This window comes from Anser anser (assembly GCF_964211835.1).
Source record: "Anser anser genome assembly, chromosome: 1".
NCBI lineage: Eukaryota > Metazoa > Chordata > Aves > Anseriformes > Anatidae > Anser > Anser anser.
This window is the reverse complement of record NC_139720.1, coordinates 210,126,957-210,141,262: the sequence shown is the minus strand read 5'-3', so window position 1 is coordinate 210,141,262 and position 14,306 is coordinate 210,126,957. Positions and strand designations below refer to the sequence as shown.

General features: G+C 52.2%; 1 protein-coding gene across 1 annotated transcript in view; it reads right to left on the bottom strand.

The window, feature by feature from the left end:
- Positions 1–11,580, bottom strand: part of LOC310880958 (glycerophosphodiester phosphodiesterase domain-containing protein 5-like) — a 32,002-nt gene extending 20,422 nt beyond the window's left edge. The window contains 1 exon segment of the mRNA XM_083797510.1: positions 11,487–11,580. The gene's annotated coding sequence lies outside the window, so the exon portion shown is untranslated.
- Between the last annotated feature and the right edge of the window lie 2,726 nt (positions 11,581–14,306).

Here is a 14,306-nt window from a genome sequence, read left to right as displayed (position 1 = left end):
AGCCCTACGATCAGTTTGCAGAAGGCACAAATAAAACAAGATGCAAGTTAAAACGGAAATGATGCTCTCCTGATGTATTTCCTGCTATATGTTCCCAGCCTAACAGCAGCTGGGTTGCAAAGGAGAGGGGATGGAAATGAAGCACAAGAGTTGTCAGTTCAGGCTGCTCCTAACCAAGAAGTGCCCGCGTGTGCCATGCCCTGAATGCCTTCCTGAGACAGAGGTGTTTGCCCGTCCACGACACTCAGTTCACCAGCATCAGATCCGGAGGCAGCAGGAGGTCACCCCCTGGTAAAAAATTGATGCTGCTCTCACATGGCGACATGGTGAGCCTGCTCTTGAGTAACCCATCACAGGCAGTTTGTGGGCTCTGTGCCACCGGTGAGTGGTGTAGATGACATTTGATCCTGCTGTCCTAGTCACCTGGACTAAAATATGCCTGGCATAAGCCCAGCGATTGCCAAATTGCCCCAGCTGTGTCTTCTGAATACGTTTGAACCTTCAGAGCTCTTACCAGAAGGTTTACATGTGCCATGCGGGTGCAGTATTTGTTACCTTCTAGTAGGATCCCTAGACCATGATTTTCCCCATCAGTGAAGCACAGCATCGTTTTTTTCCCCAGCCCTTGATTTAATGCTTCATCCTTTCCCTCCAGCAATAGCAATGAAGACACTGGTTCAAAACCAGCAGCTTTGCTGTCAGAGGACCATGAAATTTGCTATTGCATTCTTAATGGAGACACGAGGCTCACACATCGATATTTATCCATCAGTGTATAGGATTTGACAGGAAAACAGATGGCAGAGACCTCAGCACATTGTCCTCTCCATCTGGCTGGCGGGATGTTAAATCTGGATGTTAGTCGAGATGTTAGACTAGCTCTCTCATAAAAAGGGTGATGGAGATACCACCAGCTCCCAAGGCAGGCTAATCCTCTCTGAATTTGCTCTACCATTAACAGTTTTTTTTCAGTGCCTGGCCTCATGTCTAACAGTTTAAGCCCACCACTTCACGACCTGATCTTGATGGATCTAGAGAGGAGAGTAAATGTTTCCTCTGTTACGTATTTCACAACTGTTTGGATGACTGCCGTCTCGCTGGAGCTTTTGGAACGGGTAAGCACAACATCTCACATAATGGGAAACATTCACGTAGCTGCCTTTAAGAGAGCTTCAGTCTTAACCACAGCCAAACAAACCAAGAAATCCTCTTGAGCATCCACTTCCTGGCAGCATGAGGTGGGTTTGGGATGTCCACGTGCAGACCTCAGAGCCCTCGGTGCTCAGAGGGTTCATCTTGTCTCACGGCTGAGCCCTGGGACCCCGGATAATGTCCTCAGGGGACCCTGGCACCCACTGCTTGTCATCCTTTTGGGAAGTGACACTTAGGAAGCTGAAGTTTCGGAATCTCAGTTTGCAAATTCTGCACCGAGGAACATCTGCAACCCAGGAAACATCTTCAGAGCTGTTTATAAGAAGGAGCCCATCATCCTCAATCATCCTCTACCATTCTTCCTCTCCAGCATGGGCTGACTAGGGGATGAGAGCTCCTGGGGCTGAAATCCCATCCTGCCCAAAAGAGAAACAGCAATGCACAGAAGACCTTGCAGTGACCTGCCAGCCCCATCCAGAAGTACAAGAGGCTGCCGGAGGTTAGAGACCAGGGATGCCAATAAAGCCATTATATCACAGCTGATGGGAGCAGAAAGCTTTCAGCCAAAGCTGAACGTGCCCTGCCAAGCCCCAGATCATGACTTGCCCCACAGCTGCTCCTGCTCCCACTGGGCATGCGGGGCTCACACTGGAAAAGCAAATGGGAGACTTGGAATCCCACGGCTGCAAGGGACTGCTGGGTCCACTGGGGAGCAAAGCACAGGAGATGCTTGAGATATTGAATAAAGAAGGCATTCATGTGTAAATTCAAAGGAAAGGGTTGATAGGGATAAGGAAAACCAGGCCTTTCACACAAGGGCAGGCAGAAATGTCCCTCTCAGCTCCAAATGGGTTCAAATCCTCAGCCTCCCCGTCCTTCTCTTTCTCTGTGTCCTCAGATATCGTGTTTAATTTAATGCAAGCTTCCTCACACCTCTGCCCCCCTTCGCTTTCTCCATGACCCTCCATCCCACAACCTCATCCTTGCTCCCAAATTTCCAGCCTGCTGTTACAGCTGCACTGGGGCGTTCAGAAGCCACAGAAACATCTCTCCCAAGGTATGGCCGAAACTGCAATGCCTCAGACCACATCAAGCACTGAAGCCTTTGACTTCACTAGCACCTGATCCCAACAAAGATAATATCCCAGCTTCTGGACCCAGCAACTGGGATAAAGGGGCAAAGAACATTGCAGCATATGGTGGGTGCAGAGTCCAAAAGACAGGAGGGCCACACGAGGATCTGGAGCAGTTCAGCCATTGTTAGGACACAGCAAGAGACCTCACAGTGCTTGGTCTAGATTTGAAGCAGAGTGCTCCTAAAACTTGGAGGCTGCCTGCAACCCCTCCCCAGCTCCACCAGACAAAAGTAAATGGCTGGAAAAAGGGGACAGCATACCCCAAATCCATTCACTGGGAAAGCCATGGGAGCAAAGAGCAAGCAGGAAAACATGCATCAGCAGGAGAGCAAAGTTTAGGGCTTCAGCAAGTGAGCCATGACAGCAGTAACACATGTTTTCCAGCTCCATAATCCCAAGAGACCTCAGGTCTTTCCCTTGCAAACAGAGACTGTTTGCTCACAGATAAGAGTCCCCGTAATTGCAGGCATTTGAGCGGGGCTGCTCATTTCCCACTGCTCGACAGAGAGGGAGGAAAAGCATGAGAACTAGCCTGGGGGGTGGTGGAGAAATGAGCTGGAGAAAAAACTGGGAAATACATTCAGCTGCAAAGCCAGGATGCAGAAGGTAGTGCAAGCAGAGCTGGCTGGAGAGGCACGTGCACGAGCAAGGAGAGGATCCTTGCCTCATTATTGTTATTATTATTATTATTTGATGCTTAGAGCTGGGGAACTCATCTTCTGAGTGGTAAACAGGTACAGAAGCCAAACCTGGCATCACCTATAGCCTTCTCCTTGAGGCTTTGAAGTCCATGCTTTCTCCTCAGCATCATGATGCCTTGTGAAGCCTGATGCAGGCAGCAGGTAGGGGTGATCCCTGCTTCGCCCATCCCATTTCTAAGGGATTTGGACAGAATTTGGAGAGAAAGTAAACCCTGTGCCAAGGCTGAGCCTTCCCAGCGCCTGCAGCTCCTTCGCCTGATGGTGGAGATGCCACTGAAGTCGCCTGGTACAGAGACCCCCAGTGCCATCCCTCTGCTCTCTGGGGACATCACACCCTGCCCCTCCACCTGGGAATCTTCAGCATTATCACACCAACAAATTGGAAGGAGAAAAATCAACATCCAGACATGGTGCTGGTTGGTCACCGTCCCCACGAGCTGCACACAGACCTTGCCACCAGCCAGAAAACTCAGCAAAGAGCCTCCCTTAAACCTGCATTTCCAGCCCACAGTGTGCCCGAGGATCTGGATCACAGCCTTGGTTTCCTCTTGTTCCACTGCCATCAGCCTTCACTTTCTTTTCAGAGCACACAAGAGGTTTGACACAGGGAAGGAAGAAGGTTGATTTGAAACACGACTAGTCAACACCTCCCTGTGATACGGGATATACATCCTTTCCTTTCCCTGGCAGGTGATAATTATAATTTATCAGCAAGACATTCAACAGCTTCTTTATTAGCCCTAATTATGCCTTGCTTCTGCGTGGGATCCCAGGGAGGATGTGCAGCTCGACTCGAGTATGTGCAAAGTAGCCCTGAGGACTGATTAGCTGTCGGTTTGAGGCAGATGACAGCCCTCAGCACACAGAAATGCTGGGGCTTACCCCAGAAAATAATGAATGAACATGGAAAGAGAAGGGGTTAATGAGGAATAAGTGCTCCCGTGGCTGCAGGAACAATACTCGTTTCATTTTGTGTGCTGTTGTACACCTCCAGCATGCAGTGGCTGTGGCTCTCAGAGCTCTGGGGAGGTTTCCAGCAAGGTTAATGTCCCGTGTTTTGCAATATGCCTCCGCAGTTTGAACGGTCATAAATGATCACGCCTGCTTCAGACAAATGAACCTGAAAATACAGATGAAGCTTTGCATCTCTTCGGGTTGCAGAGGGACTTACAGAGGAGTTGGTGCTGGGGCTCAAAGGTCGGCCATCCAGCGTGAGCTGTGCTGGGAAGGGGTGCTGTACCCTGCTCAACACGAGCCACACTGGCTGGTTAGACCAGGATTCATCTGAGGATGCAGGCAAATGGATTTTCCGAGGCAACCAACCATATATTTTGGGGTGGAGGTGGGGGTCAACTTGACAAGCCCTACAGGAACCCCAATTGATGAGGATGATCGGTACGGTTTTGGAAACACTTCTGCCAGCTCCAGGCTTCTGCACATATCCCTGCGTGGAGAAGCAGACATCACTCCGATGGTGATGGGCTCACCTCAAAACAAAGCCAGGCATCGTCCATGAGAGTTTGGAGCAGAAAAGGTACCTTAATCCCTGCCTTTATTTCAGAGGGCTCATCATAGGAAGGAACGCTTCAAAGTTGAACCACGTTTTAGCCCAAATTACTTTTTTTTAATCCTCTCCTTTCCCCAAAAATTGTTTGGTCTCCCTTCACTTCAAGAAACTCTCACAGTACGCTCTCATGTTTTGACCAAGTTTGTCCCCAGCCCCCGGGGTTGACTCATTATCCACAACCTCTTGCAGAACCCTCGTCTAATCCTAATCATCATCATCACAAATCACAGCTGGTTTTCTTCATCTTCAAAGCACTTTGCGGGCTGCCTCAGCGAATGCGTGCCTAGGAAATTATTGGCCCAGCCTCAGAGCATGTGCGATGGATTTTGTGCAAATGCTTTCAGTTTTGTGTTGAAACAGGCAAGGGGAAATTGTCGTGTTTGTCAAAGGGCCTCACAGCACTACAATAGATTTTTCCCTCTTTCCTGCTAGGAGCAAAATGAGTGTTTAGAATAAAGGCAACGAATAGTAGCTTAGTGGCTTGACATAAAAATGAAAATAAAAGGAAGAAGAAAAAGAAGGGGTGGAGAAAGACTTCCCAAGTGCCACAGCATTGGCTGGACTTTTGGCTGGAGCCATCCCTCGTTACACGGAGACTTCCCAAAAGGGCCGCGTGGTTTTGGGTCTGCAGAGGTTCGCCTGCTGCCCCAGTCCCTCCATCTTCGAGGAGCAACGGTGTAGGACTGGCACGTATGGGGATGCTTTCATCTACAGAAATTTTCCTTTGAGGGGGAACAGGAGGTAAATCCCAGCATAGCTGTCCCGTCGGGTCGGGGTTTGAATTATTTTTGCCTGCCAGTTGCTTGTAGAGAGGTTCCAGCCCACCTACCTTTCAGAAAGGTCCACCCAGCTCACCCCGCTGTCCTTCTGGGAAGTCCTGCCCGCCCCAACCCTCCTCACGGAAGGTTCCACCAGCCCCAACTGTCCTTCCAGAAACTTCCACCGCACCACTCGAGTGAAGGCCACCCCCAGCCTTCAGCCCATGCCAGTCTCAGGTCTCCAGGACCCCAAGGACTGAAGCTTCAGCCCCTCCATCATGGGGGGACAAGAGGAGGAGAGGGCAGAAGCTGCACCGACCCCTGCCCTGGGGCTCGTTCCTCCAGGGAGGGGATGCTCCAGGGCCAAGGGGAGAAATGGGGGAGAGAAAATTCTGGCTGAGAATAATGAAGTCCTAAACTCTGACATCAAGTGTTGACCCAAACGTAGCAGGTTTTTATGCTGTGGTGTCTCTTTCCTGTAATTTGTCATGAGCTAAAATGTGGAGAGGGTCCAGTTCAGCCATGGAAGGGCCTGAAAAACATCAGAAAACTCAAGTAAAATAAAATAAAAGGTCGACATTCACTCATAGGACATGGCTCTTTCTTTCTCCTAGAAGACGAATTATAAGGCCTGGAAACAAGGTGGGACTATGTAGGTGCAGAACCAGGGGTAGTGCCCCCGGAGAGCCCAGATCTGCACACCAGGGCTGCCAGATATCGGGGTGTTAAAGGGCTCCACTTGCAACGAGCCCCAGGATCGCATTGCTTCCCAAACTTCCCTTTCAGGCTCGTTTCATTCACGCCCACGAGAAAGCTGAAGGGTTGAGAAATCCCCCGCTGAGCAGCCAGCATCTTGCACGCGATGCTGGAGCAGCAGCAGATGAGGCGGGATGTCCCGGCTGGGACAGGAGATATTTGCTTGCTTAAAGTGAAGAGGGAAATGCTGTGTGGCATTAAATATCCATTAATGCAGAAGCAAGGCTTCTTTTTGTCCTGTGGTACCTTGCTGCATATCCCTAGAGGCATGATGCACTGCACAGCACCAAATTTGGGGTTAAAGGACCTTGTGGGGGTTATTACCTGCTAGACCAGAGCTTGGGGTGGGCTTCGAGCCTCCCTACATGAGACTCGTCCCCCCTAGAACCAGAGGGCACTCCCTGGGCAGCCGTTCACGGTGTCTTTACCTGCCCTGCCTCTTCGGGCCACTAGCCACCATGGTGGCCAGCCCCCCAAAACACCCTGGAACAGCCACGGCATTGCCCCACCACATGTGGGGTGGCACACAGGTAGCTCTGGCCCCATTGCTGGGCCATCAGCAGTTCCTTTCTTCTGTTTTTTACCCTGAGAGCCTTCATACAGCTGATTTGTAACCCATGAGCTTGGGCTACAGCCCCACATTGCTCAACATGTCCGTTATATGGATGTCCAGTCTTTTGGGGGAGCTGGATTCCCTCCTCTGGGCACTACAGGTGGGCAAAGGCAGAAATTAGCCCCCAAAAGGGTCGGGAACTGTGAGCTTCCAGCTGTGAGCACAAGGAGGTGGTTGAAGCCAGATGTCGGCCCCATTCACAAGGCAGCTGACAGCCCCGAGATTAGGGACACGGTTTGGTGGGTGACATTGGTGGTAGGGGGATGGTTGGACCAGATGATCTTGGAGGGCTTTTCCAACCCTAATGATGCTGTGATTCTATGAGATGTCCGTGTCCACATGTCATTTTGGTCATGCCAAGAGCGAATGGGGAGCACTGGGGAGATCCTACCTACAGGTCAAGCCTGAAAACAAGCCTGAAACTCAAAGCGACTGGTTTGAGAGGAAGCTGCTCCCCACATTTCGGCGTGGTCAACAGGAGGGTTTTGTCCTCACCTGGCTCATAGCAACTTTGCAGGTGGTGCAGGGCATGGGGCTGTGTTCAGCACGGTCTCAGGTCACACGTGGAGCTCAGCCTGGGGCTGTGCCCCTGGGTGGCCCCCAGCTCTCCAAGAAGTCTCCGCCACCCTTGAAAAGTGGCCACAGCGAAGAAAAAAGGGCTGGGGAAGGAGGAGGAATAAATCCCTTGGAAGCCAAAAAAAAAATAAAAAATTAAAAATGGTGCTCAGAAAAGGGGGGAAACATTCCTTTGAAGATAAATCCCACTTTGTGCAGTTCAGCACATCCTGGCTCGGCTCCCACTCTGCTCCTGGGAATTCCTAAGCGGCTCTTTGTGCCCTACTGCTCAGGGGAGATGATGAGATGGGGACGCAGCGTGGGGGACCCCCGCCGGCCCCCCCAGCCCTGCTGAGGGCAGCGCAATGCCGCCAGCGCCATCTCCAAGGGAAGACTTTGTCAGTCGGCCAAAAGGGGGAGAAGAAAAGAGGTCTGCAGATCACATACCTCCGCCGGCGGCTCTGCAGAGCCCTATTCAGCCAGGACAAAGGACGGGGGCCCTGGACGGTCACCGCCCGAAGCCCCCAGCGCCAGCCCTCCCGTGGGCTGCCCGTGTTAAAGTTCAGGGTTTGGAGCAAAACAGCCCTGCAAGGAGGGGAGGAAGGGACGCTTTCCACGCCGTCGGCCGGAGGTTTCTCTATTCAGCTATCCGCAGCATCCATATGCATCAGGGCTGGCCCGTTTTTACCCCGTAACAATGCCGCCCCACTGTTCCCAGCGCACCCCCCTTTCTGGCTAATTCAGTGCTACGCGTTTCTGCATAAGTCATCGCAGGAAAGTTTTGAAGGGATTTAGGGAAAGGATGGCCTGACACTCAAGATCCACGCCCAAGATCCCCATCCTGGTTCCAGCCTCCCAGTGTGGTGGAGCCATCACCCAGAGCCTCCTTTTCCCCCTCATGAACATCTCCATCAGCAGTCATTCCCTGTGCCATTTTCCATGGGGCAAGGGCGTGCTGAAAGCACGGTGAAAGCAGCAGATGACGACTTCACAGCTCATTTCTTTTTCACCCATCGTGAAAATCTCCAGGGCCTGCTCAGCAAGGCAGGTGCATGGTGGTTTTCATCGCATGGGCACCACCTCGTGCAGAAAACCAGCGTGCAGGACCCCGATGGACAACCTCAGGACCTAGGCTATGGTTGGCTCTGCGGGGTCAACACCCAGCAGCGCTCACATCCCAACAGATCAGAAGAGGGTAATTTATTTAGCCGTAGAGTCTGTGGTGGGTGTTTCAATTCCTCTGTTTTAGTTCCTCTAGGACCCATCTCCTCCGTGTTTGAGTGGTTACAAGGAGTGAAGAGGAATGGGTACAACTCAACCCATCCAAGAGCAGGCATCTTGAACAGGTTGGATGAACACAGCCAGAGTGCCAGGGCATGAATCCAGCCCAAGACATAAGGACATTCATCACTCCAACCCAAAAATCCCAAGCACCATTTCTTGGGCCTCCCAGGTTGCCTCGATTTAAGTATGGCCCTTGGGCACCAAAGCCCATTGCTGCCTGGAAACCCTGCCTTTGCTCTGGGTCTGTCCCCGCTGCAGTAGGAAGAAATGCAGGATTTCTCCATGCATGGTTAAAGGAAGCAGTCACGGGGACCACAGAAGTTCAACAGGCTGATTGAAGGCGGTAGTTCCCAATGCTGTAGTGCCTCATTCTTGTGGAATGGCCCCAAAACATCAAGCCCCAACCAACAGTCACCATAACACAGTAACACAGGCACAGCCTGGCAGCAGGCGAGGGAAGGAAGAGGTAAAGCACTGCTTGTGTAGTTTGGGGGAAGGGGAAGAAAAATGGATCAGAGCCGTTCACCTGCATTTCACGCCCAAATTGGGATTTGCCTAAGCAAGAAGCTTTAAGAAGTTTTCAGAGAAACGGAGCACTTCGGAGAGCGCTGACCCCGCAGAACCTCTCAGACCGCTTTAAGGCATGAATCAATTAAAGCAATCACGGAGCAAAGGTTAATCAGTAGCAAGTACATCTTAAGAAATAAGTAGCCTTTTAAAAAGCCATTGCTCCTGCCAATTCCTCCCCCCTCCCCTTCTTTTCTAAAGTGGCTTTTAGTTCTCGGACTCTGGAGACCTTCCAAAATAAGTCCTGTGATTAAGTGCGGCTGCAAAATTGTGCAGCGGCAGGGGATGGACCCGAGGTAGTCACAGCAGCTCGGTACCACGGGGGGCTGAACACCTTCCAGAGGCCTCCAGCTTAATTAGAGCAGATGGAGGCGGGAGGGATGAGGGATTGCTTTTTGCAGTTAGTTTTGAGAAGGGAGGAAATGAGGCGGGAGGGTAAGGAGGGGACTGGCTCCACAACAGGTCTACGCAAGCAGCGAGGCTCCAGCCCGAGCATGCAGGCACACGGCAGTGCTTCGAGCTGTTCCCGTGCCGTGTCCTGCCTGCAGAGGTGTTCCTCCTTCGGGCAGCCTCCTCTGCTCCCCTGCACAGGGTGTCCGAGCCGAGCCCATGCTCAGCCTGGTGTGAAGCCCATCGCAGGCATCCTCTCCGAGCTGCTCCATCCGTTGCCTCCCTTCCTGTGGGATCTGGAGCCCAAAGGATCTTCCCAACTTCTTATCCTATCCACTCTTCTCTGAAATAGTCCAAGACCTTCCCGTCCCAAGCCACCAAGAGGTCACTTGGGCAGGATTTGCTCCACGTGGGGAGGATGCAGGAGCCCATGTGCCGGGTTAGGGCACCTCAGCTGATGGGTGATGCCTTCAGAAGCCGCTTGCACACAATTATTACAAATATTTTTCTGAAGCTTCTGGGTTCTTGCACAGCAAGCAAACAAAGCCTCATTGCCCCAAAGCTACAAATGTAGAGAAATAATGCTTCTTGTGTGTCTTGGCTGTTATTTTATCACACTAAACACCACCATACATCAACTATTTGCACAGAGGAACTTCCTAAGACACACGCAGTCCCGCAGCAAGTGATCACCAAGATTAAAGAGCTGCTTTTTCATCACCCCTAATGACACCTCAAGCCCAAAAGACACCATCCAGTCACCTCCTCGGTCCAATGCCATGCCATATTCTGTGATTCTGTGGTAAGAAAGCCACGGGACCGGCTGTGAAACCCAGCTTTCTATTTCTCCGCAAAGTTTCCAGGTCGCCCTGGAAACCCTGCACACCTTTTAAACATTTCAATTGCAAAGTTGCAAAGAGGCAGCTTTGGCTCCCTTCGCATGCAGAGCATTTTTTCAGTTAAAATCCATCTGGTCCCACAGCACATTCTGCATTTTCTTTTGTTAAATGCAGCTAAACTCTTTGAGCAGCTGTAGGAAATTATTTCCCTTCTCCTTTACCCTTCCACCTGGTGTCATGTGCCAGAGAATAAGTCCAGAGAGAGACTCCCTTGGGAGACCTGGATTCCCAAAGAAAAAGTAGGAGGGAAGAGAGGGTGATGTACACCCTCTGGACCTCCAGCCAGATGAAATCTGCGTTATCCAACCCCAATTGGTCCCCGCGTTGACACCAGCTAACCGAGCTGCTCCTGATTTACACCAGCACGCAGCCCTGCACCAGGGCACCCAGCCTGGGGAAGGGAAGAGGTCGCCCATCCGAGCTGGCTCGCAGCGGGTGGCAGACCCGAGAGCCTTTGCCCCCTTCCAGCCATCCCTACCAGGTCTCTATGATTTGCAGCTCTTCCCAGATGTTTGCCCTTTCACGGGTTATTTGCTCCCGGGACGACCTCCCTGTTCACACGCCGGGCAAGCTCGCGGAAAGAAAGAGAGGCTCCTTTCTCCCGTTTACTATGGAAACAGCCCTTTATCCGAGGCATTACAAATGCTCAGCCGCCAGCTCCCTCCCACCAGCCCCCGGCTCCAGCAGCCCCACCGGCCACCCACCGCTCACGTCTCTCCCCAGCTCCCCTTCCTCCCCTCAACAGGTGACGGCAAACTTCTCTGGCAGGGGTGCCAGAGCGAAGCCGGACTCCTAAACTCCTTTTTCTCTCCAAGAAGTCACCGGGAACACCCCCCTTTGCAAATAATCCCCTTTTGTTCCCTCTTCTCCCCATCCTCCTGCTTTTTGGGCTTTGTTTCTCTGCCACCCAGGCAGCAGCTGCGACAATCGCCCCGCTGTCGGACGCCAACCAACACTCTCAAAACTCCGAAGAATACAAGAAAAGTCCTAAAAATCCACCTTCCCCCTCGCAAAGCTAACTTTTAGGGCAGGCAGGAACGGGCAAGGAGGTATGCATTTCACATAGGTGGGGGGAATCTTTAGCACGAGGACGTTGGAGGTAACTCACCTCGCCGGGACGCACATGGAGGGGTTATTTTTTGCTTTCTGCTGCTCTTGGATCGCTGTGTCCTCTGCTCGTGACACTCAGGACTCGAATGGTGGCACCGCTGTGTGACACCCAGTGTTAGGGAGGCTGCCGGAGCCGTCCCTCCCACCGTAGGAGGGGCCACGTGAGGCTTCATAAATTCAGCCCCCCGAGGCTGGGAAAATTAAAATCCCATCATGGGATGGGGGCATGGCTCCTGGAGGAGCTGGGGACTCGTGGGTGAAGCCGGGTTTGATCCGTCCCACGCCCTGCCCACCCAGAATGTGAGAGGCTGGTGTTAAAACGCTGCCCTGGCAGAATTATGTGTCCGCAGGGTGGGATTCGAGGAGATATCCCAAAGGCGATTTGGGCAAGACATTGCTGATCTTCAGAATTAAAACTAACAAGCTTCCTCCTGGAAAGCATCTCCTGCAGCCATGAGCCCGGGGCATGAATCTGTAGCACACAATTTCTGAGCAGCCCCAGATGCAAACAGTGCTTATTTTATTTTATTTTATTTATTTTTTATTTTGCAATGGTTTTTGGCTTTAAGATCTTAATCCTATTAGAGACATAACTCCCTTGGGAGGGGGTGAGGGGCAGATCAGTGCAACAAAAGCAGTTTGTGCGGTTGAATTTTGTAACTTCCAATGCATGGTGGCCTTTTGGAGGGATATCCGTGAAGTTTCTCAGGCTATAAGGCTTACCTTACACAGCTCCAACTTCTATTTAGTTCTCCACTGCACAAGAGACCAAAAAAAAAAAATCCCCCCTTGCCCCAAAGGGCTGCCTGAAATGCCACCACTGCAGGCTTTTCATCCCCATCACTTTTTACACTGGGATTTTTCCTGTTGGATGAAGAGAAGGTCCCTGAAAAGAAAATTCAGCAAACTGCTGTCTAAATGGAGAGGAGAAGAAGGGGGCAGAAATGATGGCCCAGTGTTTTTTAGGCAGATCACATTACAAATATAAACTTTTGATTAGAAGATGGGCCACAGAGATGACAGCCTGATTCACTCTGAAACCTAATGACGAGCAAAGGGCATATAACAGTTCCACTGTAAAAGCAGTACTGGTAATCCTTGGATAGCACTAGATCCTACAGTACCATCATTTTCCTTTGGAGTTAGAATATTAAATAATGAGGGAGCCACAAAAGGTTGCCGAAGGCAGAAGCAGCTGTTTCTGTTGCTGCTTGTTTCTATTCCTGACCACCTTCAAGCTAACACTCAGCTGGCTGGGGTAGAGGCACGGCGTGGGGCTGTGTGCAAGCCTGTAGATAAATTACTTGGTTTATGGTCTGATTTCTGGAAAACTGATAGCGAGGGCAGGGAAGGGTGAGACTGAGAAGCCTGATGGCACTGATACGATGCAGGGAGCAGCAAGAGCAGCTTCCCCAGGTACCTGACAGGTGGGTGTCCAGCAGTTTTAGTCTCTGGGGTTGATGTGCTGGGTTATCCTCCTGAGCGGTGTGCTTGTGGCTGTGCTGAGCCCAGTTTCACTGCGGTCCTTGCCCGGGCTGCCTTTCCTCCAGCTGCTGCATCCTCAAGGTGTGGACAGGCTCCATTGGGTATGTGGGGAAAAAGGGGACAGGGCTGAGCAACATCATCAGCACAAAACTCCTCCCTGCAGCAAAGGGCAGACCATGAAAAAGGAAAGGACCATCACTGAAAACACAACCAAAGCCCTACCCCAAACCAGCAAATATCCCTGCTTCCCCCCCCCCTCCAAAATACCAGCGTGCTTTTGCATCCTGCCCTTTCCTCTGGGTGCAGAGACGCAAAGCCCTCGGTTTGCTCTGCGATCACCTGGCAGATGACGTAGGGGCAGGGCGGGGGCTGCTCTGCCTGCGGTATCTTTGGCTCAGAGTTCAGCAGCTTATCTCAACCAGAAAATCCTTGCCCGGTGTCCCGGCCGGTGTCCCAGCCCTTCCAGCAGCTGACATTGAAGGGAGAGCAAGCGAGCGGGGTTGTTATCACGCTCCACGTGATGGACCTCATCCAGACCTGCTTTGCACCAGGACCTGCTGGAGCCCTGCCCTGAGGTTTATGAGCCCATAAAGAGGGCATCTGCGGGGGCCGGAGCCGTAACAGCCCGGCTCGGGGATATCAGCCTTGAACTCCGCTGAATTTTGCCTCTATTCGTGTCAGGAGAAGATAAAACCGCGGGGGAACGGCACAAACAGGGAGCGCCGGGAGCAGGGACATCTCGGTGCCCAGGTGCCTGACTAGATGCAGAGTCCCGGGCTGCATTTTGGTGAGAAATAATCACATTTTCATCCTACCACTGTCCCCCAGTGGCTTGGGACATTTGTATCGATGGGGTCGGTCACCCCCAGGCTGAGCTTGTGTCCCTGCTCCGTAGGGTTGCACAAGGAGCTGCTGCGGAGCCTTGACAGCAGGTGACTCGTGCAGGGAGCGAGGTCCCCGTAAGATTAACCACAGAAACTGCAGTGTTTATGGGCAGGAACGATACAGGAGGAGGGCAGGAGGGGACTTCAGCCCCTGCTCTCCCCTGGGGTTGTTCTCCTGTGGCAGCACAGCAGGCAAGTCTGCCTTTTGCAGGGAGCTGTGTCCCACCGAAAGGCAGACGGTCCAGTTAGCGATGGGCTGGGGGTGGAAAGGAGCAGGGGTTCAGTAAGGAGAAGCACAAAGTCCTGCAGCAGGATGTGCTGGGGGCCCCCAGCTGGGCAGCAGCTCTGCAAAAATGGACCTGGGGGTCCTGGTGGGCACCGGGTGGAATGGGAGGCAGCCACGTGCCCTTGGCACTCAGAGGCCTCGTGGTCTTCTGGGCTGCCTGGGG